The 25983-nt window shown below is 40.4% G+C and overlaps 1 protein-coding gene and 1 long non-coding RNA gene across 2 annotated transcripts in view; both read left to right on the forward strand.

The window, feature by feature from the left end:
• LOC144205532 (uncharacterized) overlaps window positions 1-11204 on the forward strand; it is a 52779-nt gene extending 41575 nt beyond the window's left edge. The window contains exon 7 of the long non-coding RNA XR_013328118.1: window positions 11074-11204. This is a non-coding gene — a long non-coding RNA (uncharacterized LOC144205532). The remainder of the gene's footprint in view (window positions 1-11073) is intronic.
• A 7739-nt stretch (window positions 11205-18943) lies between these two features.
• The window catches only part of LOC144205133 (methylated-DNA--protein-cysteine methyltransferase-like), a 39080-nt gene continuing 32040 nt past the window's right edge, over window positions 18944-25983 (forward strand). The window contains exon 1 of the mRNA XM_077729272.1: window positions 18944-19047. The gene's annotated coding sequence lies outside the window, so the exon portion shown is untranslated. The remainder of the gene's footprint in view (window positions 19048-25983) is intronic.

The raw sequence follows: 25983 nt of genomic DNA on the forward strand, positions 1-25983 counted from the left end.
AAATATAATTTGGTGCTGATCCAAATTTTTGATTTTTTTAGGTCTTCCTCTTATTGAAGGCTATTTTTTTAAATTGACATACACGTATATTATACATTTACATATTAATATAGGGTTATCTCACTTTTTAAAAATTTATTGTGAATGTTATGGCCTGTTTTTTTTTTTTTTAGTTGATGTGTGTCCATGTGTGAATGCCCCCCCTCCCTCCTTGGCATTTGTTTTCATTTTTTTTTAAATCTCTGCCTCTTTTTGCACCCATTATCTCTCCACGGCAGCCAGAGGTTGGCACAGACATGGCGTGGTCATAACAGTAAGGGGGGGGCAGCTTGGCAGACGGCTACAATGATGCCAATTGCAAGAAAAGAAAAAAAGGGGCGGAGGAGAGGACAAAACGGGCACCAAAATCCCCACTCCGAAGAGATGATTGGATTAATTAGATAAATCCACTGTATCCAACGCAAAAGTGGCCTTGTCCAGAAATATGTCGACGCCCCGTTTGGTAAAGGTATGGCCTCTGACATGTGAAGATGGCGCTTGGCACGAGGTTTGACCATCTGTTTAGCTAATCCCAAATGCAAAGTCCTTCACTTCCAATGAGCCTCCATTTTATTCCATATTACGCCACTTTGATAATCTAATCCATTTAGCCGCCTAGTCGGCGTGGCGGCAGGCACGCGCTAATCGCGGGGCGGCGGAGGAAAGCAACAAAAGCTTGTCTCTTAATATTAATAAATCACAAGACTGGCGCTTTCACTGTAAATATGTTTCAGCAATGTTATCAAAGAAAGGGGAGGGTTTTTCTCTTATTTTTTCTCTCTCTCTGGGAAAATAGTATAATTACCCCTTGGCGTTATGAGAGAGCAGAAAACAGTTTGAGGCTTTTTACTTTTTCATGACATTTGAGGAATCATTTTGAAAATTTGGGAGGAGAGAAAAGAAAATAGGACTTGTCGTCTGCTATTCAAATGCTAATATGTACTCAGTGGCGGAAAAAAGGGGTGCACGATATTAGTAATTCAACATGTTACCATTGTGTTGGGGGTCTCGCGTGCCTTTATTTGCCTAGCAAACCGCGACAATGCAAGTGTTTCTTTTTTTTTTTTTTTTTTAAAGGCATATTTAGCCAGCAGAATGTTAACTAAGGTAAGCAGTGTTGTTTTAGCCCCTCAGTAACCACGCCAATTATCTGAAAACTTATTTTTTTCGACTTCCATGCATACTTAATGCATCCCCTGCTTCTCTCTCTCTCGCCATCTGCCCCCCCACCCATCCAAACTACCCCCCTGTACCCCCCCCCCCTCACCCACACTCCCCCACCCTGCCTCCCCTTCGCCAACACTCTGGAATTTTTATGAGATAGGACAAAAATGGGCACTTCCCTTATTAACATCTCACAGTGGAAATCAAATATGCAAGGAAAGTAGTGTATCTACTAATTAGTGCTGAATTCATAATTACTGTGCTCATTGATGGAGATACATTTGAATACGTTCATTTCCTTGGGGAAAGAGAGAGGCAGGCTGTCCGGGATAGACTGGGAAGGAAAGAAAAAAAAGAAAAAGAAATATCCCCTTCAGTTGAGCCCCCCACATACCCCACCCATACCCCCACCGCCCCACACACCCCCTCTTTCTTTTGGAAATTAGGGATCCGTGGCACATGGCGATACTACCAGACTAAGATCCGAAGTGCCCGCAATTTTCTTCAGATATAATTAATCAAGTGAAGCATGTAACCTAATGAATGCGTTTGATATCCGTTCCTATTCAAATACGAGCTTTATCGCGATGAGCGCCGGAATGGCTCGAAGCGATGCGTAGACAGTGACATCGCTTGGAAATGTTCCTCAACAGTTTCTTTTTGCGTGTAAACAATATCCATGCTTGTCAAGGCATGAAGGGGGAAAAAAGGAGAGGGGGGGGGGCGGAAAAAGAGAGACACATTTTTAATTGCAGTAAATTAATAACAATTAAGCCGCAGGATGCCACGCGGGTATCTTGACAGTGCTTTGTTGTGGTTGCCCTGGAGATCATTTCGCCGAGGGCCTGGCAAATATGACGTGCAGGTGAAAAGGTGTACTGGAAAAGTACATTTAGGAGAAAAATAATAGTCGAAGCCAAGTTGTTGACTTTAGAATTGTGGAATAGTACTTACAAATTGGAATGTCCTGTATGATGTAGGACAGGAGTGTCAAATTCAAATTCCATTTTAGAGCTAATTTTTAGATTTTTTTAAATTGGATTAAAAGACCTAAATAGTCTGTTTTTATAGATCTGAAATAATGTTTATTTGAGCTTTTTTTTCTTTGTAATGGAAACTTTATTTTAATCATCTTTCATTTATATTATAATATATTAATCAGACATAGGCTTTGTCATCATCATTGATTCCATTCTGCCTATGATGAAATTGGTAAAATTTCCAATGGAAACAAGTTCATTATCAAAGTGAAAAACTGAAAATATTCATATATTTATTTTTAGATTTTACAAAATGTGTTTTGTGCAATGATTGATTGATTTTAAAAAGGGGAAAATCAGGAAATGTAATGTACATCTATCATCATTTGAATTTCATCCTAAAACAGAAAGTCAGCCCTCATTATTTACTTTCTCGGGCCAGATTTGGCCCCCGGGCCGCCACTTTGACACCTGTAACGTAGGACTACGATGCGATACAATTCGAAATCGAATTAAATTCACTTCTGTTCCACTTTGGAATCTCTGTCGCCCTCAAGGATTGATAAATGAGCAAATGGGGGGTGCTGGATCGAAGAAAGCGAAGAAAATGAAAAATGCGAAGACAAACGTAGTGGCGGGCGGGACCGACCGACGGACGTGGCGAGCGGGTGGGCCGGGGAGGATCCATAAGTCCTTAGCGTGACCTCCGAGTGTCAGAACGGAGGAGTCACGTGACGGACAAAAGGCTCACTAATTAACAGCGAGGACTCTGGGAAGACGCTCCGTAATGAGGCACCATGCTGGACGGGCCTCCAGTGAGGCACTTGGCCCATATGCAAGGCCAGCATTGCAAGAATTTACATACTGTGGGTCAATTGAACATATGCACACTCAAAACTGACTAATGACTTCCACTCTGCGCTCTGATTCTATTTCGCATCCCGGCTCTGTGGATGGCCACGCTATGGAGCACTAATGAGGAGAACATCAGGAGGCACATGACTGCAAACATTAATATATGTATCGGGACCGGGGGTTCAATATTCAACCTGGTTACTGGGGGAAATGGGTACAAACCGCAACATTTTACACGGGCACAATTAAAGATGCCTGAGCACGACTTGTGTAAATGGGCGGGGCTTCCGACTATGATAGGCAGGGACTAAAAGTCAATGTCCGGTAAAAGAGAAATGTTTGTGTATTAGAGGCGTGTATATGTGTTACAGTGCTTGTTTTAAAACGTGACCTGACCTACGTTTTAATATTGAAACGATCCTTTGGACAAATTATGTTTTGACTTGCTTGGACGTTAAATCCATTTTTACTTGGAGGGACTAGCAGAGATGTCCATTGTGGTCAATAGCATTCAATAAGTTAAAGTCCTCTTTCACTTAATAGAGAATGCCAAAACACAACAACTTTATATATATATGTATATGCGTATATGAAAGTATATATATATTTATGTATTTGTATATATGTAAGTATATATATGTTCATATATATATATATATATATATATATATATATATATATATATATATATATATATATATATATATATATATATATATATATATATATATATATGTATGTATATGTGTATCTGTAAGTATATATATATGTATATATGTAAGTATATATATATATATATATATATGTATGCATATGTGTATATTTAAGTACCAGGAGCATGTACTAAAATAATGCTAAATATTATTTATAATAGTTTCCTTTTTTTCAATGATTAATTCTTGCTAAGCCAAAAAAACCACAAACATTTCAAAATTAGTCATTATGGCAAGTTAAAATGGCAAGCCCAAAACCCTAATCTTCAACATTTTCATTTTTTCCATGTAAATTGCTCCAAAAAAAGCATTGCTTGGGGTGGGATTTTATTAGTTTTAATATAAAATGCATAGTTTGGTAAAGACTGTTGCAGTAGTATTTGGAAATTGTGTAGCTATTAAGATAAACATGCCACTTGAAAGATTGTCTTCGTATTGGGACCTCCAGTTTCAATCTTAAATGCGGTTGTTGATGGGAAGTGTGTACAAACCACAACATTTACTCCAGGCAAAATTAAAACTGCATGAGCGAATCCTCCCCCTGTATAAATGCAGGGACTTGGCCGTCTGATCAGCAGGGAGCAAAAAAGCCAATGTCCAGTAAAGTGCCCATCCTTGTCTTTTTTGACGCACATTTACTCTCCGACAGCTCATGCCCGCTTGCGAGTGTTTGTCCATCTTTACGTTACTCCTCGTCTACGTGCTTGAGTGCTCATATGTGCATGCATGCGTATGACTTTATATTTGGGCATTTAAGTTGGATGCGTAAGTGTTGGAAGGTGTTAAAAGTAGTGGCTGGTGCTGAGTGCGTGTATGGGTACTGTATACGTGTTTGGAGGCAATATGTGTGCGGGAAGGGGGGGGGGGGGGTCTTATTTGGCTGGGTGTAAAAAATAAAAAAAAATGCCCCTAGGTCTCCTGATGGAAGAGACAGGTATTAGCTCTGAGACCTTCTCAGTCCCAGCTTGCCATTAGTTTCCTCTCCAGCTGCACCAGGATCCGGACTATGAATCTGCCATGCTTGGTCATTCATCAGTTTCACAGTCCGCACCAGCACACACACACACATTCGCACACACACTTACACGCGCGTACATTCCAATAACAACACCGGGAAATAGCGAGCGAATGGGTAAGAGACAGCGAGAAAGCGTGTGAGAAGAATAACTCATCACACGTACAGACATGTGCTTGTGTTTATGGCCGGGGCATGTTGTTTTGCACATGTGTTTGGAGTAGTAGTACTTGTAGTAGTAGTAGTAGTGATGGCGGGTTCTTGTCTCCACCTGATTGTGTACACGTGTGCGGGCTGTGTTCCACAAAAAAAAAAAAAAAAGGCGATGAGACATGATATAAATTAACTCGGCACATAGTGCACGCCGGGCCGTTTCGCACGCTTGACTTGCAGCCCATGCGGCTCCCACAGAGTGATGTGGAACTTCCTGGCAAACAGGAAGCATTTTAAAAGTTGGCCGGAGAGTTATGGAATTGCCCGTGGAAATATATCGGAAGAGGTCAAACCAAGAGGTCACAACTCCGAGACTTTCAGTGTCAAGGTCTCGTCTCCATGGGATGGCCATGTCTTTTTTTCTTCTCTCTTTTGGCGCGGTTTGTTTTATTTATAATCTTCTGCCTTTTGAGATTGCAGTCACTTTTTTTTGAAATACTGATGCTTAAAGATAGATATTTTTTTTCCTCCTTCACGGGGGAAGTATAACTGCACTAAAAAAGTCTATTTGACCTCCACCAAGGGCCAAGTTAAATATTGTGTAGCTTCATAAATACCCACCTGCTATGACTTAACTTTGCCGCTAAGATTAATGGATGACAACCTGAGAAAGTTGTCAAATGGACTTGCTCTCGTGGGAAAGGCGAGGATGTTTTAGTTTATATTGGCATTATAAAATTATCTGCAATTTTACGCTTTGAACACAAAAAAAAACGCAATACTGCTGCATTTTTGTGCATTTTTGTGTTCACAATGCATTCAAATGTATGGAAATAACTTTGTTTTGCATTTATTTACTGTTTTTAGATTAATTGTCATGTATTTTTGAGTAAATTAGTCCTAACTTTGTTTAAATTCTTGTTTTTAACTATTTATACCAGCAATAGGCATCTAATCCATTTGAATTGTTCCAACAAATCAACAACTCTCGACAAGTTAACTATATTTTCAGAGCGTTAAAATGTCTGTAGCCTACAGCGTATTGTAAATATTTGTATGGAAAGCACATCTCGCCCATAAATCTGAAACTGTCGAATGCGAACTCGAAGTTGTTTTGTCTTAGGAATAATAGTCTTTTGTTTAAAAATGCGGTAAAGCGCAAAAAAATGCTTCAAATGGCTGTTTTGCTTATCCTCGAAAATGCATTGGGAACACCGCACACATTCTATTTCAAATCAAAACATGATGTAAAATGCATTAGATGTGTTTTTACTTTGCAGAAAGTAAAGAAAAGGGAATCCTCGGACTGTTTAAAAAAATACTGAGTGTCAAAGTCAAACATTTACTCTGTAAACTCAAAAGATTTAGTTTTCCTGCAAATCACTGGACTAATATTTAGTTTAGTTGAATTGCTATTTCAGCCCAAGACGATGGGAGACATTCAATGCAATATTTTATCATTCATTGACATTGTAATTGTGCTGTGGTACCTTGACACTGAGGTTACAACTGAAAATGGAACAGTGTCTTTTTTTTTAAACATTTCATTTACTTGTAGATTTTAGGTTATCAAGTTAAAGACTTGATCTTCACAAGTCATCCTGAGCGTGAGTTTATTTTTGTTTTAATGAATCCGTCAGTTGGTAGCCTGCCTGTCTTCCTTCTTTCCCCCCTACATTCCCATTACATGCATGTTTGGTTCAATATAGATTTATTTCTGGTGTTTCTTATGTCTTTTAATAATGACATTGTGTAAGAAGTTGACGTGGCACAATTACAATTTTTTTGCTCACGTGTGATATATATATGTATATACATATATATATATATATATATATATATATATATATATATATATATATATATATATATATATATATATATATATATATATATATATATATATATATATATATATATATATATATATATATATATATATATATATACATATACATATACATGTATATATATTTACACATACATATATGTATGTATTTACACACATACATATTTACATATATAGACAAAAACAAATGCCTTTAAATGTGAATCAGACTTCCAAATGTAGAAATAAATTTAGATTTGGGCTTCTTTTTATAAAAATCATGGATGGAAGGTTGTAATTTGGGCAATACTGCACCTAAAACTCTTTTTTACTTTACATGTTCAACCATTTGGGTGGAGATATCCAGTCAGGAAATGTTCAGATTTCTCCAAATTCTGGGAGTTCTCTACTGTCAATCCCAAGTTTAAAGATAAGGTTAATGTTGAATGGGGAGATCAGACAGTAAATAATTTGAAATAGGAATCAAGCATTTGACTTGGTCCAGTAGTAGTCCTAGGTCTGACTGTAAAAAAAAAAAAAGACCCCTCCATGTTTGATAGTAGAATAATGCTTTTTTTTTGACCCCCTCCTCTGCATCACCTCGATTGAGTGAAGGCCACAAGCTCGCCAACGTCACGTGTATGCTAACGTAAAAAGGAAGGACAGGTCGTGGCGATGCGGTCGCTTGGCTTGATGTGACCAGGACGCGGTCGTGGCAGCGGTGAAAGCCCGCTTGAGCCGTAGTGACACGTCGTCTCCATCCATCTTCAGTCTGAAACATTTTACGCTAACTGACAGAGCGTGGCGCTTGCTTACCCGCCTCCCAGAGGAAATAGTCCAGACTGGTGTCTTTTTGACATGCACTAAAGAGTGAGCAGTCCACATGTCCAGAGGGGCATTGTGTATTCAGTCCGAGACGAAAGGTTAGATCCTCTGCAAGGAAAAGAACACTTCGGTATATATTCTTCAACGTGACAATGACTTTTTTTGATGCGTGAGCCGATGGCTCAGTGGGTGTTATTCAAGCAAGTAAACAATTCAGTTGACATTTCTTTTCCCCAAAATATTCGGCATCACTCAGCGGCACAGACTGCTTCAAAAAAATGAAGATAGTACAGTATGGACTGGAAGAAAATCACCACCTTATGGTAGACATTTATGAAATCAGATCATTTTCAGATCGATTGGATGAAATTGGACCATTTCTCAATGGTTAGGAATTGTTGATTGAGTGTTAGTAGGTATGTGGTAAAATATTTGGTTCATCTACACTGTATTATTTGAGTTTTATTCGATAAACTCTGTCCAAACAGTGTCCAATTTTCATGGTAACAGTCATATATATTAAAAGGACAATAAATAGCCATCCAAGGGAAAAAATGTTATGGTAATGTTGGAGTAGAGTTGCCAGATTTGGGTTTTGCTTACTTGATTTCTTCTTTGGGAAAAAGATATGTACTAAAATATCTTTTTTCTCTTTAGTTTTAAAGCAGATCGCTTAGTGAGGCAAAAGTAGCACTACAGCAAGTCATTCCCAAACACAAATTAAATATATACGTAATTCTAAATTTTTTTGGTTTTTCCATGGCTTCAATGTATTTTTCTACTTTAAAATATAATGCAGATCCAATAAGAAACCTTCAATTTAATACTACTACATAATACTTCCTCCAAACTGACTATTTATCATTTTATAGAAGTACATAAAGCATAGAACAACAATATTTAACCTCATTTTTAAATTTTAGTTCAACAGCAACCAAAAATACCTTAAACAATTGCCTTTAAGAGATACCCATATTCCTCCTTTTATTTATATTGTTGAAAAGCATTGCATCCCTCACTTGTTTATAGGCAGAACGCCAAATATTCTAAACATCTCTCCGGATGTTGCATTTCTATTGCACATTCCTACAAAAAACCCCAAAAAACAAACACATTGTTGCCAATCAAACGAAACGGCATCCACATTATTCCTCCTTTTAACTTTCTTACAACTTTCTGATGTAATTCTTGCACCGGCTCACTTTACGCTTGCCGAGAAGTACACGGCGGCTGACGACAAAAAAACACCCCCCGCCCCCTAATTTGATAGAAATAAAAATAAATATTCCACATGAAGAATAACCTGCATGCTGACATGCAGAATTTTTGTCAACACTTTGCTTTACACGGCGTATCTCGGTCAGGAAGCAAAAAGCGAGGCGGTGGTGGCGGCTTGGGGGGGGGCTTGGGGGGGGGGAGGCAGAAAAGCAGAATTGAGCAGTGGCTGTAGTAATAAATCACAGGATCGCTGGTGACATTCATACAATACGGATACAGTGTTAACTCAATGAGTCGGACAGCCCTCGCCTGTTCCTCCATCCTGACCTTGCCTCCCTGTCGTAATCAATCATGTTGGCACGGCACACACGCTCCTTATTTATTATTACTCTGGACCCGCATGTACAGTAAACAATGAGTAGTATACGTTAGGAAGCCTTGCTATTATAAGGGGCGGTGGTTAAAGGTCCAGTGGAAATAACCGGGGGGCACGTGTGTCCGACGTACCGCTTGAAAGACGACCCAACAAACATGGCTGGGGTGATACTTAAATCTCGGAGTGAACATTTACTACAAGAGTAGTTGCTGTTTACAAGAGTGTCCCTTTTAAAAAGAAATATAAATGTCTTTTGACACACCGTATCAAAGTGTGAGTGTTTGAAAAGGAGGAAAACATGGTGGAATGATGCAAAGGCTCGTCTCCGTTTTCAAAGGCGGAAAGCGCATCTGTTAAACGCGTTTAAAAGACGTCAAGTCTTAAATCAAATATCACCAGTGAGATTTGAAAGGGGAGTCTATTAAATACAAAAAATGTTGGGTGCTTATGCAACTCTACTTCTATCTTAAATGTTGCGTTACTGGGAAAAAATGGGATTCATGAAATAATAATTTATCACTGTGGATATGTAAAAACTTGCTAAATTTTAAAGTTATTCCACTAAACTCAAGAATGCATGAAGGGTACATTAGAAATCAGGTCGGATTGTTATTGTGAAACAAAGATTTTTAATATAATATTATCTTTTTTTGTTATTGTTTTCATTTTTTTGCACGCCAATCTGCAGAACCTTACTAAAAAAGCCTGCTAAGTACAAAATAGGCAATCCTACTCGAAGGGAATATTAGAAAACATAAAAATAATAGCAATATTAAATATTGTTATCATTCAAAATAACCCATTTTACTGCATTTCACTCCCTGGCAACCCAAGCCAATGTACTTCGAAACATACAGTATTTTCTTTTCGTTATTGGTACCACTTTGCAAAAATGGTGTTTACCAACTGACCTATTCTGCACATACTTAAGTGTTACACTATTTTATATGTTTAGTTTTAACTTTTCAACCAGCCAGACACAATATCACTGAATATCTTTTAAATTTCTAGCCAATACAATTTCCCTGACCTTCTTCTCAGGTAGCAGGTGTATATCTAAAGTGACAAACCGCTTTCTTTGTCAAACTAATAGCTTCCAAAGTCAGTGTAAATTAACAATGACCCGATGTGAGGGGCTCCCCTAACAGCCTCTCGGGCCAAGCCGGCCTGCGCGCCAGCCACATAGTCCCATATGCGTCCCATGCAGGGGGCCCTTGTCGGCAACAAAGCCACGGCCCCCGCGTGCAGGCGCGGCCCCCCGAACCACCGGTGAAGGATTGCCGGCCACGAGGAGGGCCGAAGGGGAGTCGCTTTTTAAAACACATACCATATGCAGCTGGGAAGAGCCTCATTTATCAGCCCGCAGTTTGCTGGGTTTTTACACCTCGGACCCCCCAGCACTCTTTCTCCTCCCCCGAGGGGTTAGTCACCTCCTAACTGAACAGTGCACATGACAGGTCGCTGGGACCCGGCTTTAAGTGCACACCACACCGCTCTGATTTGTATCCCATCCCTGGAATAACCAGAAATGGCTTATGACAGGCATAGAAATAATGATTCCACTTTAGCTTTATGTGACGCTATCTTTTTGGACTTTTTACTGTCTCTATTTATAGTATGTTAACTTTTCATTGCAACTTTTTTTTTCTCCCAAAAAGCCCCATGCTTTTATTCACACTCTTTAATATAAAACAAGGAAATATTGTTTTTTATTTAAAGTCATTTATGTACTGTGTACAACTGAGGATTTTAGTAATGCCTTGAGCTATGATTGTATTTCTCGCCATGCCCTTAAATCAAAACATTCCTTTCTCAAATGATATTCCCCTTCCATTTAAATGATTGGAATTGCAATTTATCCCAGCTTCAAGAATTCAGCACTATAATTTTGCATTTTTTTATTTCAGATCATTGGCTACCATTAACAATGATGGACTCCCAGTTCAAATGTATTTGGACGCCTATTACCACCAATGGCATGACCACTCCTACCAGTTCAAAAGGATTTGAATGGATCTGAAACAACTACCACTACTTTGACTCAGTAAGGTTCAGTATTGCTATCTTTGCAGTGGATAAATAATACATGCCCTTGTTTATTCTTCTACTGATTGACAGCACGTTTTGCACCACCATTGGTGTATTCATATATCCATTTCATAATGTGCTAAGACATTCCATGCTATTGATGTTAATCATTATTTCATCTATGGTTTGTTAACACCAAGCCAGCAGGGTCGTTTTTTAAGGCAGAGTTGTTTAAATGGTGGAATTCTGTTGTTTTATGTTCAGGTTGACAAGGAGAGTCGGACATGTTGTTTTCTGTACAATGTAGGACATAGTCAATGTGGGTTTTTTATTATTATTATTATTTTATTTTGAGAAAGGTATGTCGTCTACAGTCCAAAGTGTAATATAAAAAGAGACAGGTCGTATACGCATAGAAGTTGTGAAAGTCCATCAGGCTCACCTGTCTCTTTTGCCCTTCTCCTGCCCTTCCTGTCCAAGCTCTACTTCACAGTTGGACATCATCTGGCCCGTGAATGGCACATTGTTATAGTCTCTCCTCAGCGGCGGCTCGAGCAGATGCCGCGAGCAGCCGCGACGCCGGTCCCCGCGCAACGCCTCCGACGCGAGGCCGTAAATTACATCCCGCGAACACACAAACAACATTGCGCTCCACTGAAGCTGCAGTTTAGAGCACCATTGAAGGTGCAAAGCATGTCCCGATCTGGCTTCTGAGAGCCCAGGCGAGTTTACGCGGCGGCGGGGGGCAAGTGGCCCCGCGGCATGTGACCGTGCCGTAGGTGAGCGGATCACACGCCGACAGCTGGGCTTTGAACTCCTTACCTCGCCCCTCCCGGGGTCAACAGCTCGGTGGCCGCCAAAGGTCACCTCGCCGTAAGAAGCCTGACTTCTGCTGAAAGGCCGGAGCTGTTTTGATTGAGTCCCCATGGCACCATTATGGATGATATTTTTTGGCAGGGAAGCGTTTTTTTTAGGGGCTGGGGGGTAGTCATTTTGTAATTGACATTTTCTTCAAAAAATCTTTTAACTTTTTCATGTTGTCACCATAAAATGACAATAGTATCATACCCTGATTAACTCTTGCCTGTTATATGCTACCGAGAGATATTAAATGTTTGCAGTAGGATAACAAAAATTTGAAATGGCTGCATTAATGTGAATTCCATTGGAAACTATTTTTGCAGTTTTATAGCTGTTTTAATCCAGTTTGTAGTTACTTCAACATTGCATGAGGGATTCAGCGGTTCTGGTTGTGACATCACAACCAGAATTGGAAATCATGTCTGGCTTTCAAGTGCTGTGCGAGCAAGCACAATTTGGCGGAATAACAGTACATTTATGTGGTAACAAGAGAATAGAAAGCATAAGATCCTATACTAGAAGACTGCAAAAATCTGCTGCTCATTCTGGTTGTGACATCATTATGTTTGGACATTTTTTTAGCGGAATTTGTCCAAATTTCTTGCTTTTCACTCTTTTGGATGGAGTTGTGTCCAAAATATGGTTAACTATCCTTTTAAAGTCACTTGCTGCAGTATTACATGGCATCTTTAAAATGTCTTAAAGTGCTTTTTCTTGCAAAGTGAAGACAAAAATTCAAGTGAGGCTATGACGTATTGAATGACGACAATGCTGACGAGTGGGCCAGGGACCAAGTTGTTGAGAATGGCGACGTATAGGATTTATTTAGTGTGGTCATAGCGCCGACTCAGTGTGGTCATAGCGCCGACTCAAGCCAGAAAGTCCAAGTGCGTACTAGGCCTGGTTTTATTAAAACCCAACGGTTGGCTCCCAGTGGCGTATTTTGACAAAGTCTTTTACGTTTTTTTTTTCAGCGGAATAAGTGTTGGAGAGTCTTAAGCTGCTGTTTTGGGAATTTCAAGCCTTTACACAATGTGAATAAACCCACAGAACAGGCAGAGGGTATCAAAGCACCATTATTTTTATTTTACTGCCCTACATCTGCCGTCATTTCCTGCTTCCCGCACGGGACGCGTGGAGCAAATAGGAGAGGTTAAAGCAATTTACACCCCATTTAATTAGGTATGTGTGTGGATTTTATCGTATGTGAAGTGATAGCTGAAAAATGTGATTCTTATCAATGTGACAATTGCAACTTCTGATTCTATTATGGCCTGTCTGAACCCAGAATGTCGGTTATAGACCTTAACGTCGCCATGTGAATAGTTTATGTGCTACACAGTGTTTCTATGCCGCTGAATACTAGATTTTTTGACATTATCGGTTAGTCCAGCCACTTTTAACAATGAAACCCTAGAACAGACAGGGTAAACTACGGCCCGCGGGCCACATACGGCTTTTAGATCCGGCCTACCAACGTTGTCCAAATAATGTTGTTGTTTTTTTTCCCCAACATGGCGCCAGTAGCAGTAGCTCTGTCCACTCTTATTTGTTTTTCGTGTTTTACAGCCCTTCTATCTTTTTTTAAATGGCATTTTAATATATCTTAATACATTCTTTTTTACTTGACTTTGTACTTTATACTTTTTACTTTAATAATAAGTGATGAGTATGTTAATACTTTAGTCCTTCTTTTCTCTGTATGTTTCTTATGTACTGTTAACGGATGCACTTTTTTGTGTATCATATCTTGGACTTACCCGACCCGTCTGACATACTTTTAAAAACAATGTATCTGACTGTCTCTTTTCAACACAAATATCTCTTCTTGTACTTTACAGAGTATGAGGACGCTCCCTTTCCACATGTGGCGCGTGGGAACCGGAAAACGCAGCAAAAACTTTCTCGAATTGGGAAATAAAAAAAAAAGGTCAGTCCATTTAACACAAAACACTTCATTTTAAGAGCCGCCGACAGCGGCTTTGCCTTTATCCGAACACAACAAGACGGACTTTCCCAAGTACACAAAATGACTCCATAAATTCCGTATGAGACGTAATAAAATATGATTAGCGGTGGTCTTGGGAAATACATGGTCTCAAAATCCAATCAAACATATCAACAAAGTGTTTGAGGAAGAATCATCTTTGTTGCGACTTACTACAAACAATATTTACACAGTCAAATCCCACATCTAGTCCACACTTGCCATAAGATATATGACTTACTATATTCATCTCTCCTCAATTACAAAAACATGTATTGAGGGGAAGGAGGGGTGGGAATAAATTAATAATAAAAACCCCTATCTGAACTTCTAATATTTTGCTTGGCGAAGGGAAACGAATTACCCTTTTCAGGACTGATGATGTATTACTAGCGTTTGATCCTTAGAGGTTTGCCCGCGCTTACATTCATTACTTTCAAGTGCTGAGGTGTATCTGCAATTAGAAGCACCTTTCAGAGTATTCTTGACAGTCCCGCAGACTTGAAACACCACATCATAGGATCATCGCCGCATTATACTACACGAGAGGGGACGTTGTCTCCTTCCAACTGTGGCAAAAAGGCAAGAACGGAAGGAGGTTAGTAGCTTAGTTGCCGATGGGGGGGTGCCTCATTTAACCGAGCGCCGCCGCTAAGCAAATGAGGACCTTTCATTAAATCAAAGGTGATTTTTGTTCTGCTAATGGCCGCCCCAAAATCTAGTCCAGCCGCAAAAACGTGTGATCGCTCTCGACGGGGGCCCTGCCGAACAGCAGCCACAGACCGGTCAGGGCTATTCTTAATACAGTATGCATAATGTAATGAGCACACGCTTGTTTAATTTAATCACAGTGAGTGGACTGAGCGCTAGTATTTCTTCGAAATGACAAAGAGAGTCTGATACAAAAGCCGATGAATAATAACATCACTCAAATGGATTGTGGAGTTAATGTACTCCCTGTTTCATAAATGGATGCTATTTACATGCCAGTGGTGAGACGGTAGGAATAGCGTGGATTTAGTATGTTTAAAAATAAGAGGGGGGGATTGGAGCCACCCTGGATGTTGTATCTGATTTTTTTTTCTTTCCCACCAATCAGATTACAGCCTGTATTGCTTAAGGTGTGCAACTATTCCTGGGACTAAGAATAAGCAATCAGTTGCTTTGATGAATCGACCGGACCTTGATTTACGAGGTAAAAATATGGCGAGTATTTTATCGTTTTTGTTTATGAAAAGTGGTTTGTTATCTCTGCGGGTGTAGATCTGACCTGACCTTTTGGAAAATCTAATTTTCTGATTTGAATGAAGAAAAAAAGACAGATTTTCAAAAACAAATGTGGTTGTTGGATTGAAATCTTAACAATAATGTTGCATTGGCACCTCAGTTTAGGTTCTGTTCAGTAAATGGCGAAGAAATAGTGATTATAGTAGGAGATAGTATCATTTTGCTTAAGCATTGGGTATCTAAAGCCATCTTGTTATTTAAATTTGGTCCCAAAAAGTAATTAATTGGTTGTGTATACCGCTTGAAACTAGACAGAATTTTCTGTAAAAAATTTCCCTTTGATTGGTGGTCCGAGCCAAAATCTCCACCAATCTGCTCCACAAATCTGGACCAATTTTATTTGTCATTGCATGTTGATGTAGCATCCCACATGACGTCCACGAGGTGAAAGCGCCATTATTACGATTACAAGTCCCCACTGAAGGCCCATGTATCACATCTCACAGCTCACAATGATATCTTTATAGCCGATTCTACCTTGGAATGGTCTTTTAAGTCTCAAATGACTTTGCAAAACCCTCTCAAAACGGTTACGCTCTCGATGTCCTCCACGGGTCGCCCGTGACCGGGGCAACTTCGAAGGAACCTGGCAAGTTTGGCCAACAAAAAAAAAAAAAACCCGCTGAGCCATTATGTTAAAGTAAACGACAGTGCTTCCTAATGCCATTTGGCAGTGCGAGCTCACGGCAATTAGACCCTCTCTTAATGTGACGCTGGGAGCATTTCTCCTCAAGGTTAGCGCCTCATTTCCCCACGATGGGTCTGCGGGGCCACACCAGATGCATTGTGGGAGCTGTGGGGGCTGCGCGTTAGGACAGGTGTCCGCCACCTTGGATGTCTCCCCTCGCAGCTGGCACCAGCTGGCACCCCCAGTGCCCCATCCGGACGGTCTGCTCTACCCCCCCTCTCCGTGGAGGAGGAGGAGGCGGGTGAGATGGTAAAAGGGTTTGGGGAGGGGGGTTCGGCGGGGGCGTGTCAAGGGCAGAGCTGCTACAAGCTCGCTCACAGGGCACCCACGCCGTGACATGACCCGGCCACTAGGGGAGCTGCCAGCAGGAGTAATGTGGCTCGCCTGGCGCCCGTTTGGAGACCCGCTCACGCATTCCTAATGGAGCGGCAATGATGAGGCCCGGCAGTGCCAGAGGGTCAGAGGCAGCTTCTGTGGAGGAGGCTACTTTGCTTCCCACTGGAGAGAGGAGCATGTCATGTCTGACGCTGGTCTCGGTGGGGGGGCCAGGAAAGAACGCCAGGCGTTTTATTTATTTATTAATTTTTATTTTTTTTCTCTCGACGTGAGGTAAACGGGAGACCAATTTTTGAATTAGAGAGTCAGTGAGGTATGTCAAGTACATTTGGACATACTCGGTTGATCAGTCGTGCTATACCTGGCTGTTCGGAATATATATGCAGACACACTACAAGAAATACTACATGTTTGTCAAATGGCATCAAGTAGGATTGTTATTAGGAAACAGATTTATAATCAATATTAGCTTTTTTATGGGTGTATTTTTTTGTTATTGTTGTTATTTTTTGCAGAACTTTACTAGAAATGGCTGCTTAGTACAAAATTGGATTGGATTGGATAACTTTATTCATCCCGTATTTGGGAAATTTCGTTGTTGCAAGAGTGTGAGAATACAGACACAGCAAAAGACAGTTTAGACATAAATAGATAGGTAATAAGTAAGTTAATAAATAAATACATGAATAAATATATAAATAAATAAGCACGTAGCTAAAATATATATATATACATACACATGCATTATTATTATATACAACACCCTTATTTGAACATATTCTAAAACACCAGACCATAAAGTATAAACTAAAAACCATAACTTGCAAAATCTTGTGATAGCCATCCATGCAATCCAAAACGCTATGAGTAGTTAACTTGTTTTTATTTATGTTTCCAATACTGCTAGTTTGACTCTGTAATTAAAATTATATTTCTAATGCATTTTTATGGGCAAAAACATAAGCCTCTTCTTTTCCTCTTCAAAAGATTCATGTATAATATGCACACTAAAAAAGAACCGTATGAAGTAGGCATTTATTACAGTTCTGTTGCATTACGCTATGTTACTTTTATCTGCTCATCTAAACAAAACAACCACTTTATAGTGTCACCATAAAACAAAATTTAAAAATAAACTTGGAAGACAATCTGTGGCGAAACACTTAAAACCAATTTACACGTCAATGTTTGTATTTTGTTCTGCATAATTACAGGCGGCTTTGACACAACATTAGAGCTGCGTTATTTACTAGCTGTACAATTATGCTCGTTTAGCAGCACATATGTTTTATATGATGTTTACGTCATGTAAGGAGCGTAATGACTAAATTAACATATACAAAGTGCCATCTGGAAATAATCACACCAAACGTCATATTGTGTGTAAACAATATACGACAAATGTTTGCAGTAGAGGAGCAGGTCAGGTGTCTTTTTTTTTTTAATAACTAAGATAATGAGAATAATTTTCACCATGCAAATTGTTATGAATGCAAATGGGCGGTTTTGAAGAGAAATGACTCCACGTGAGAAGCACGTTATTATTGTCCCGAGCAGCAACAACACAGCGTACTGTGAATGTGAGTTAATTCACTTAATACGCCTTTAATGGCACGAGGGCCCCTCTTTTGTATTTGCACACTGACCATTATCTGAAATCAAGCCTAATGATGGCTCCACTTTATGATAACGACCATTATCGCACAGACCACCGTCAGCTTTGCCAAACAATCAAAATGAGCTTGCATTTCTTCACTTGTGTGAATTTGTTAGTCATGTAAATTAAAGCCCTTGATGAGCCTGGGCTCCCCCCCACAATCTCATCGCCCCCCCTACTGTGTAGTGCTTATATTGAACTAAGACTGCTTTTTGAAGTTATCAGTGTGTCACACATCACTGCTGACCTCATCAGCCTTTTATTCACTGATTTCCAACCACAGCATAATGTCATAATAGTATGCCAAGATATATTGAGGGAAATATCTCATAATTCACTTAAAAGAAGGACTTTGACTTATGAGTTTTATTTGTTAATCAATGTCACTTGCATATAAGAGGTCTGTGTAATAGAGGTTCTAAGGTAATATGAGTTTTACCCAACACATTGACAAAAGTAAAGTGATAGATCAATTTACAAAGTTAATTCATTGCAGAAGTGATTTTGTAATTAGATTTTTTGTAAGTATTCAAATTTTACATGTAAATAGTTATGTTTTAAGGTCTCCAATACTACCTGAAGTGAAGTTAAGGCTAAGGGTCAAATGTTTGGCAGCTGAGAAAACATACGTAAACAAACGACTCAAAATCATGTTCAGTTTGGTGAAATAATATTTTAAATGGTGAAATATTCCTTTCAGTCATGTACTGTAATGCAGACTGATAAAAAAGATTTATTTTTGGTAAAGGAAGGTCTTTTAACTCCTTTTTTTTACAAGGGAGTTAAAAAACGCCTCCTGTGAGTGTATCAACTCTGCCTTTAATATAGTCAAACTTCAAATAAGGAATATTGTAGAGCATTTTGAGGTGACTATCATCTTGATTCGTCATTGATCATTTCTTCTAACTTGAAATATGCATCTGGGCTCTTTACAGGTTGGAAAAACGTGGAGTTAAATACACCCGAAACAACACACACTGGGTGGGAAGTGCCTGGATCTCTTTAGTTAACAGAGTCATCAGCTTCAGTGTGTATAGGTAAGTGTGTGGCTGTAATAATAATTTGTATTAACACACGCCGGCTCCCTCTATTTGATGCCACATGAATCTTTTGAAGTGCAGACTGTTGATTACTGTAAATGAGAGCTGTTTCAGGGTGGATTGTGGGTAATTATATGCAGTGCACCCAAGGGAGCAGTGTCGGGGTGGGGGGTGTCGTGGGGGGGGGCCCAGGGGACTTTTGCTTTTCCACACGAGAGTGGAGCGCAGACAGAGCAACACATGCCGGGCCGACGATTCCCCGCATGAAACGAGTCAACAGGCCCGTCTTTTATTTCTAATGCCTGTGATTTACATGAAAGCAACACCGTCACCCAACCGCAACAGAGTGCACGCCGCCGCCACCGCTTGAGTGACAGCATTTCATATTTCACGTGTTTTTCGCACTCAGGCAAACTCACCCACCCCTCCCCACAAACCTCCCAGAACAGCTCGACAATGACTATCACGTTTTTTTTTGCTTACTGTACGTGCAGTGCGGCGTTCCGGGGCCGATTTAAGGTGGCCCGAGTGTATTTTTTTCAAGCATCGTTAACATGGCCGGGGCCGGGAAATAAATAAGTAGGTATTATTGTCATTGTCCCGATTGCTTTACGTGCAAGTGTTTCAAAATGAGGCAAAGAAAGAAAGTTCCCAATCACGTTGGGAGCTTCACAATCGCTTCCTCTTCACTTGAGCTCATTTCTCCACTAATGACTTTGCCCTCTGATGCAAGCCAAGGGATCATCAAAGGTCCTTGAAACAAAAAAGGAAATATAGCAATTACTGAGACTTTCATGGGCAAGAAAGAGATTAAAAAGCTCGTTGTTGTACAAGCAAAAAAAAAAATGGGGCGGAGGGTTTTTTTTTTTTTTTTTGGTCTAAAGAAACAAGCTCAGTTTCTATTCTATTAAATATATACTATGCAGGATACCCCCATCCTATTCATCCAAGTCTTCCTTTCGGCCGTCTCCATTCATTGCCCGATAATAGAATCAAATGTATTATGCATTACTAATCGTGTGATAAAAAGCCTGTGGTGCCACTAATGCATGTAGATTCCAAAATGCTGCACGAGCGTACAAGAAAAGTCATTGCCTTTTTAACAGTGGCCTAAGGGAGGGGAATTGTCCCCTAGCCTCTATAACCACTGACACAAAAGGTCCCCAAACAATTTCAAATTACTACTTTATTTCTCTCTCTTATATAATCCACCCACATTATTAAATCTGCCACCTTCTGGGACTTTGCTGATACAATATTACAGTGCTAAGATGTTTACATTGGAGACAACCCAGCGCTTCCTTGTTATAAACATGTATGCCCTCAGGACTTGTACAAAAAGGCGCATGCATACTACTTGGCCTAAATGAGGCGTAGGTCATTTGCTTTTTTAAAAGGGGTCAATATTACCTCCAGCGAATGGAGCGGGGGGGTTAGGTTGAGGCCGACGTGGGCCTGACTGAGCAGAAAATGGCTCCTGATCCTCACAGATGAGCTCTATTATATATTAAACACGCTTGTAAATATTCACTAGTCGGACCATTCAAATGGAAAATATGCTTTAGGTCAAAAGGTCTACCAAAATGTTGTCTCCCAGGAAGTCCCCGTAGAATTAAGGAGATGGAGATAACGGGGTGGAACACCCAAAAGGGAGGCGGGGGGGAGAATATTAGGAGTTGTTTTACATCTTTGACTGCGGGACAGCTATGATAGCACCCAGATATATGACGGGCACTTATCATAGTAGGCTGACCTGGAGTTATGTACCATGCCTAATGGAATGTTACACCGCCATCCATTACATCCGTTGCCGCCCGGTTTGAATTACAATGAATTAGCAGCTAATAAAGCTCTCAAAATAATTCCGTTCAAGCATTTTATTAGCATGCAAAGACGCTGTAATTGGCAATAATAATACACTGCTATTTATTGGAAGCTACGGCGTAACACGCGTGGCCACGTCACTTTTATTAGCGCTTTGTCTCGGTTTGACAGAGATCGCACGGCTGGAAAATGATTTCATCATGTCGGAGCGCAAGGACGGCGACGACGACGTCGGCGTTATCTTCTATTTTTGTCTCGCATATTTCAAGGGGGGGCTGGGACAATGTAGCCTGACAGACATATTCTTTACGAGGGGCTCGTGGTGGCTCTAATTTGACACAGTTGTCAGAGATAAAGCTCCTTTGAGAACGTGGCCATGCTCTGGGTAAGAATGGGGATTAAATTAACACCCCCACCTTCACTTCTTCTGACCCCAATAGTCCAGGGTAAAACAGATACACGACGGCGTCTAACTTGGGCATCTGTCTCTCGGTATACCTGCATTTTTATGGCCCGGGAGAAGAAAAAAAGCCGCAACTCAGCTTTTTTTATGTCCACCTCCGCTAAGAAGGTATATTCCCAATAAATCCATAGCGCCATGCAATTAAAACACACCTTTACTGTAAATGGCAAATGTGCTTACGCCGAGGTAACCCTACACCCTCTTTACCAGCTTTCTATCAGATGACCCTAGCCTGTAAAATCAAATCAACACTGGAATGGATGGTATCAAATTCTAATGAAAACATAATGTGCTTTTAAAATGTGTCTTGGCCAGGCAGGCACCCGGTAGACTAGGGGGTAGGGAACCTATGGCTCCAGAACCATATCTGGCTCTTTTCATGAATCTATATGGCTCTCCATTAACCTGTGAGGTAAAATATGGAAATCACTAATGAGAGAGCCAATCATAATTTAGTTTTTCATTATTCTTCTTAATGTATCATCTCATTAATACTGATTGATTACTAACATGTTGTCCAAAGAAATCCGAGACTTTTTTTGACTAAAAAGTGGTGAAATGCAAAAAAATAATAATGATAAAAAAATATATACATAAAAAAATCGCTAATTTTCATATATTTTTAACTCTTAAATTCTGAGAACGCCTCTTTAGATATAACATTAAAAAAAATAACAATTGTTTATGACTCTCTCTTTCAAAAAGGTTACCAACCCCTGCGGTAGACCAACCCATAGTCGCCCACCCCCCCTTCCAGGCCCCCCCACCCTACTTCATCCGCCTCAGATGACGTGATGAATAGGGAACACGGATGGAATATGCATCAAAGTCAAGCTCATGATTTATGTAATAGCAGTCACTTGGACACTGATTAGCTGCTCTGTCAAGCGTGTAATACGAGAGGCACAACCCCTGGTTTATCAGTCATTTATCTGAAGTGCGTCCTGATATTATCACTGGATCCTAATGTCATCATTATGCCGCACAGCATGTGCGGGCCAGTGTGTCATGGCGTCGGCGACACCGCCTGTCAGGAGTTCAAGCCTCTTCATTTGCCAAAGTGTTGGCGCATTTGTAGTCGCGGGTGTCAACAGGAAGAAAAAAAAATGGAGAAGGAAGGGGAAGGAGAGGCCAAAATCACATCAGACATGGAGGGACACAAGCGCGTTAAGTAAGTGGGCATTGGAGGCGGGTGCGAGAAATGTGAGGCCTCTTTTGTGGCCATCAGGATAATTCTTTAGAGAGGATCCGGGGAGAGGAAAAGTGTCCGAGTTAAAAAAAAGAAGGAAGGAAGCGACATGTTGGCTTTTTACAGGTTGGATTTGGGAACATAACGGCTATTGTACACTTGGTAGGTACCACAAAAACCCCAGATGTGCAGTGCGGGGCCCTTAGAGCCACATTAGCTAATACAACATGGCTATCGCAATCTGTCAGGAATTCCAAATGGCTTCAATTGCTTTAACCGCAGAGTCATAAAAGTCTGATTTAGTGATGTACATGCAGTTGGATAATTTGGATGAACTTAGTTTTTAGGAATGAATGTCTTTGAAAGAGGATCTGGTGATGTTTTTTTGTTTTTTTAACACAATGGAAACAGTGAAGGTCGTTAATGTTAAACTTGTTCACGATCCCTGACTGTAAATGTGGAATTAACTTGACCACACTAGACCACAATGTAAAATAGAATGATAGCCTGTACATGTAGCAATAATTGGGCAGATTTTTCAACATTTTCCGTCTCTTGATGGTCAAAAATATATTTCCCCACACAAACTAAAAGCAGCAATCACACATGACAAAACATCCCTCATTTTTGACCTTACACATCTGAAAAATCTGTACATTTTCCTTCCCTTGATGCTAAAAAAAAAATACCCCACAAAAACTAATACCTGCAACCACACAACAAAAAATCCCTCATTTTTGACCTTACACATTTAAAAAATCCATACATTTCCTTCCCCAACTGAGATATAAAACACAATGATAGCCTATAATGGCCTGATTTTTCATCATTTTCCTTCCCTTGATGCTCAAAAATGTATTTCCCCACCCAAACTAAAAACAGCAAGCCCATACAACAAAAAAATCCCTCATTTTTGACCTCACACATTTGAAAAAACCCATACATTTCCTTCCGATTCATCCACCTTAAGAACCGGAAAAGTGTACTGGACACAAGCCTTGCCCTTGACATTCACTCCATGGGTTGGAAAGAGTTGCCAATAAAGCCCCTTTTATCAATACGTGACTAAAAATTCCGAAGCTTGTTATTGTCGCAAACATCTGGCTCCGTACGCCAAAAGGAAGCCGGTCGCGCTATAAGTCCGTCAACACCTGACACAAACAAAAATAGTGAGGGAAACGGTACAGGAAAAGCAGTTCTGCCAGTTTTGAACAAAAGAGATCAGTACAGACAGGCACCACACCTTGGCAATGATGCGGCTCACAATCAAAGGAACCGCCGTCATCGCCTGTTTTGAAAGGATATCTTAAAAAACCTTTAAATGTGCTTGGCCTACGGAAAACAATTGCGCTCTTTGATACGTACCTCGTCGCCATTCTCACGTACTTATGGCCGTTTGTCTTTGGGCGATGGCGGTCAACAGCAGTTCCTGTCGTGAAAAGACAAACGATGGAAAACGCGCTTAGCGCACAAACAAATTGTTTAATGTGTGGACAGATGGGGCCTGTCTGTTGTCGTTGCATTAATTAATTTGGATTTACAAAGTTGAATGATAATATTATTACAACAATTGTTCAGCAAAATAGGACATGTCGGGACATGCATTTTACATTGACATCAGAGTTTTTAGGAGAATTTGGTTGGACGCCAGAGAATAGAAAAGAGGACATAGATGGACATTGCCCAGATTAAAACGTTTTGATCGTGACTCTGCTCCTCTAAAATTAAATGTAAAAGATAAACAAAATCTCAATTGAGTGCAACATTAACATTATTTCGACTTTCTGTCGGTTTGACCATATGGTACTAGGTTGCCAGGTTAATGGTACTAGGTTGCCAGGTCAGAGAATTCCCATTTCCAAACAGCTTTTATCACCAATACCCTACATTTTTGTCACAAAGTTTTTAAAAATCAGACCTATTTGACTCCCAAAATGTCACATGACCTCTACACACTGACCTTGCGTTTTGTCCTCATAAAAAAAAACGATCTCTCAAGCCTTCGAGACACATTCTCAACTGCTTTTTTTTAACCCTATCTCCAAAAATCTCATCCGATTATTATTATTTTTCCTCCAAAGCTAAAATCTGACCTGAAAACCTTCCAGTTAGGTATAGTAATTTTTCCTGGCTACCAATCGGAACATTCCTGATGCATTCAAAGAGTATGTCTCCCAAGCTCCAGCAGAGGGGGCTGCCTACTGCAATCATATGCTGATTAATTGGGCCTGATTCTCCCCATGCTGAGAACATAAGTTGTGCCACACTGGAGGTCGCATGTTGGTATGCGACTAAAAGGTCACACGGCGTCTCCCCGTCACCTTTCAGGTCCGTGCCGGCCCCCTTTTTTTTCCAATCACGTTTGATGGACACGAGGAAAAGAGCCATTTCCTGATGATCCTTCATCAAGCCTGTATCAAACTAGTCTATGTTCATTTTTATTAATTGTGCATGTTGCTCTCTAATTAGCTAATGAGAGACAAAAAAGCAGTTTTTTCCGGCAAGAAAAATGCAAATAGCTCTTAGAAAATAGCACCAAAAAAGTAAATGGCAAGGCTGAGAATCATCCTTCATTGAAATGTCAGAGATAAATGGCTCAAATGTCACATCAATTAAAACGGGGGACAGTTAGTAGTTCATTAAAGAGAGAGCCATATTGCACCGTCGGGTACCGTTGCCAACCCTTACTATCTGGGGCAGACTGGCAGCGGGTCCAGATGGCACAGAAATCCTCACAGATTTCAAAATGGTCTCTGCAGGGGTGGCGTTCACCCCCCCCCCCCCCCCCACACACACACACACACACACCCCTCGCCACCGAGACGGGGTGTGGGCCACCGGCCCACGCCGGCCCGCCTGCTCGCCGCATTCCAAAAAGAGCCGAAAGAAGCTCTGAAATTAAAAAAAATAAGACTGCCGAGGACAAAAGACATTTTTGAAACAATACAAGAATGACTGAAATATTGTGCCGGCTTTAAATGTACCACGACGGCTCCAAGGGGGACGTAAGAAAAGTCCGCTCCACTTTAGACCGCATAAAAACGGTGATAAATTCAGTGTACGCTGCCTGCCGTGTTGTTTATTGTGACGGGGCAGATTTATTAGTTTGTCGTGCATACGTGCATTCGCTAGGATATTTTTTATTCACAGGCATTATGCTCAGGACCCAATAGAGCTCAGTGAGGAGCCACGAGAGACTGAGAACTGGATGAATGTCTTGGCTATAAGTGGGAATATAACGTGTCGAAAATGAATACGGATACATCTATAATCGTATTTCTCTTGTAAAACTATCAAGCAAATCAAATATCTAAATCATTACTATTACTTGTCTACCGTGTGCTGGGACCCCCCATGCAAGATGCCAAATCCCAACTTGAGACCCATTAGCCATATTCGATAAGCCTTGTGTTTGTCTCTGGCAGAGGAGGGGCTTAAATGGGATCTTGGCCAATTG

Source organism: Stigmatopora nigra, chromosome 12 (assembly GCF_051989575.1).
Source record: "Stigmatopora nigra isolate UIUO_SnigA chromosome 12, RoL_Snig_1.1, whole genome shotgun sequence".
Taxonomy (NCBI): Eukaryota; Metazoa; Chordata; class Actinopteri; order Syngnathiformes; family Syngnathidae; genus Stigmatopora; species Stigmatopora nigra.